At 44.7% G+C, this 3,713-nt stretch overlaps 1 non-coding gene across 1 annotated transcript; it reads left to right on the plus strand.

Annotated features, from left to right (window-relative positions):
- Positions 1 to 1,312: 1,312 nt before the first annotated feature.
- Positions 1,313 to 1,385, plus strand: TRNAA-AGC (transfer RNA alanine (anticodon AGC)). Its single transcript has one exon. It is a non-coding gene; the product is annotated as a tRNA-Ala (tRNA).
- Positions 1,386 to 3,713: the final 2,328 nt, after the last annotated feature.

Consider the following 3,713-nt stretch of genomic DNA (forward strand, 5'->3'; position numbering starts at 1 on the left):
AGAGGCAACAACCCACCAGAGACAGGATCCTGATATACTGAGAATTAGCAGCAGGTGACCAGAGCTCCTCCTAACCAAGGCCCAGAAGGTTGACTATCCAGGATCAAGCTATCCTTAAGGGTACACGTTTGTGATGGTTAATTTTATGTGTCAACTTGGCTGGGCTATGGTGCTTAGCTGCTGATGTTAGTCTAGATGTTACTGTGAAGGCATTTTTTTAGATGTGATAACATTTAAGTTAGTAAAGTTTGAGTAAAGCAGTACTCTCTATAATGTGGGTGGGCTTCATCTAATCAGTTGAAGGCATTGAGAGCAAAGATTGAGACATCACTGAGGAGGAATTCTGACTCCAGACTACAATATGGAGATTCTGCCTGAGTTTCCAGCCCTCAGACTCACCAGTTGACTCAAGAGTTGCAACAATAGCTCTTTCCTGAATTACCAGTCTGCCAGCCTGTCCTTTGGATTTTGGACTTGCTACCCCCAGCAATCATGTGAGTCAGTTCCTTAAAATAAATCTCAATCTCTCTCTCTCTTTCTCAATTTATATGATCTATCTATCTATCTAATCTCCTATTAATTCTGTTTCTCTCGAGAGCCCTGACAAATACAGATTTCGGTGCTGGGAAGTGAGGTAACAAATATGTAAACATGTGGACATGGCTTTGGAATTGAGTAAAGGTAGGGGCTGGACAAAGTTGAAGTGCATGACAGCAAAAACCTAGATTGCTTTGAAGAAGTTGTTGGTAGAAATACTGATGTTAAAGAAGACTCTGGTGAGAGCTCAGAAAAGAAAGCTGTGGAGAAAGTTTCTATTGTCTTAGAAAAGACATACATCATCATGAACAGAATGTTGCTAGCAATGTGAATGTTAATGATGTTTCTGGCAAGGTCTTAGAATTTTGGACACAGACACAGATTTGCATTGAGGAAAGACAGCGTGAAGAGACACAGGGGGAAGACAGCCGAGGAAGGACCTGGAAAGGATCCTTTCCTCCCAGTCCTCAGAAGGAACCAACCTTGCCCACATCTTGATTTTGGACTTCTAGCTTCCAGAACTGTGTGACAGTAAATACCTGTCGTTGAAGCTGCCCGGTCTGCAGTGCTTTGTTACAGCAGCCCCAGCCCACGAACACAGGGCTACAAGCCTCACTGGTTTCCTATCCCGTTTGTCACCAGTCAGGTTCTCTGGGAGCTGGTGCTGAGACTGAGTTTGGGGTGCAAAATGTTTATTAGGGATCAGATCCTATAAAAGGAAGGGCAAGGATCCATCAGCAGAAATGAATGCAGAGAAAATTTTTGTCAAAGTGAGGGAGGGTATAGCTCAGTGGTAGAGCACATGCTTAGCATGCATGAGGTCCTGGGTTCAATCCCCAGTACCTCCATTAAAAAAAAAAAGAAAGACAGGATTTTTAAAAAGATAAATGAACGCAAATGACATGAAACCAGTTAACATATATGGCCACCAAGTTCTGCTTAAAATTTTTAAAAAGCTCAAAATAATTGAATATCACAAGAGTACAGATGACCTTTTAACTTCACTGTACTGATCACACTTGTTTTCCTGTGCTAGCTGATCAAAAATACTATGTAACTAGGTGTTTACTTCCAAATTGATGGGGCTTTCTAATCTACAGAAATGGAGGGAATTATCAATGCTAATAACTTAATGTACTATGAATCTAATAAAATACATTATTATTTATTAATAGTAACTGCTATATTTGAATGTGCTTCAGTTAGAAGAATTTAAATTCAATAAAACTTAAGATAATTTAAAAGGAAGAAAGAGGGATCAAGATCGGGCAGAGGGAAAAGTTGAACAATAACACACAATTGACCCAGCATTGAGCTCCGGACTGGGAACTGCCCATCAGGGTCATCTTGCCTTGGGTCAAATGGTTGGGACTTTCTCCCCACCTGGCTCAGTCACTGGATCAGGGCTGCCCCTGGAAGGGGGCCTCGGGTGGGAGGCTCTCTACAACCGAAGCCAACCCTGAGGGAGTGGGTGACTGGAGGGGTCTCCTGGCAGCACTGAAGCAGCAGGCAGTGAGCCCTTCCTGGGCGGCACATCTCATGGAGCTGTGAAGAACGGTACCTGGCTAAAACATCTTAGCCAACCCACACATCTCGAATACCTTTCATTTCACCCAGAGTCCATTTCTAACATTCATCTTCCTTATTAACAACGAACTAATTTCAACAGTAAAAATCCATTTCTGACATTCACTAGGCTAATGAACAAAGCCTTAGGTATTCAGTGAGACATCGATCACAGAAGCACTTGAGGTTTCTGGAGTGTGGTTTTTCTGATAAAATCCTAGCTGACTTTCCTGGAGTGGAATTTTCCATTAGAGCAACTGATGGCCCTTGGAGTAAAAACTTAAAGCTTAAACGAACTGGCACACAAATAATGTGATCGACTGTATCTTGCTGAAGTGTTCCCAAGTAAATCACAGGTATCCATCCCAACAACTCTCTTTTTGATGTGCTCTTCTTTAGGGTGTTAGACATCTACTCCCTCGTCCTGTCCAATCATACCATCTTAGGGATTATTTAGTTGCAAGGAACAGAAACTATCAAACTAGTTTGAGTTTAATGAGGGTTACTGTCAGGATACAAGGATTCAATGGGCAACCTCCAGACCCCGAGATGGCCCTGAAGGCTCTCTGGTCACTCTGGGTGGAGCTGGGGTGCTGGGATCTCAGGCTCCCTGCCTCTCCCCTGGAGCCTCCAGCTCTCCTCTGCTTTTCTCGGTATTGGCTCCTGTCTCCTATTTCTCTCTGCCTGTCCACTTACTCATTGGCACACTTCCCCAGTCTTAATTTGACACAACCACCATCATTTGACCATCTCCGTGTCTTTTAGGAGATCACTTGAGAGAGAAAAAAAGAAAGAGAAAATATGACAGGCAGAGCCCTGTTTATGTCCTGATGTCCCTTGAGTTGGTTGAACACTATGGTCCAGTTATCTGTAGCCAGGGGTGTGGTACGAGCCAGGTAAATGGGCTCCTCCTGCTAGGAGCCATGGGAGGACAAGCTCCCCAAGAGAAGGATGGAGATGGGGAGGCTCTGACCAGTATCTCTGGCATGCCCACCCCACTCCTACTTACTCTTGTGTGTGTGTTCACACACAGGTACACGCATGCACACCATGTGTAATTGATCAGGCCAATCCAAGAATTACTGCCAAAGGCCAGGCACTCAAATTACAACATTCAAATACACACATAATGTGTCTTCCTTGATCTGATTTGTAAAGAAATGTCTTCTGGCTATCTTTCTCTGAAACCTCATCTGCTACAAATACCACCTTCCCGGTTGCAGCCTGAGGAGGTCTGAATTGACTTGTCCTCAGCGACAGCCACTCCCACCAACTCTGGGTGCCCCTGTGGCTGGAACTGTGCATTCTCTCCCCCACAGACCACACGCTGTCAAAGGCTGTGAGTCAAGGAGCTCACGACCAACCCTATTCTATAGGAGACTCTCCAAGGGAACTCTGGCCTCTGCCCCAGCTCTAACTAGACCTCAGTGTAAGCTACCAACCCTGGGGAACTGATTCATGAAAGCAAAGCTGTCCTTAGCCTGGTCCAAAGAAAGCTCAGATGGTTCTGCGTTTCCTTTTGTGCCTGTTTGCATCATTTGGACCTTCCCAGGGACACCAGTGTGTCAACCGATCACAGCAGCCAGGGATCCTCAAGCAGATAAAGCAAT

Source organism: Vicugna pacos, chromosome 7, assembly GCF_048564905.1.
Source record: "Vicugna pacos chromosome 7, VicPac4, whole genome shotgun sequence".
Lineage (NCBI taxonomy): Eukaryota > Metazoa > Chordata > Mammalia > Artiodactyla > Camelidae > Vicugna > Vicugna pacos.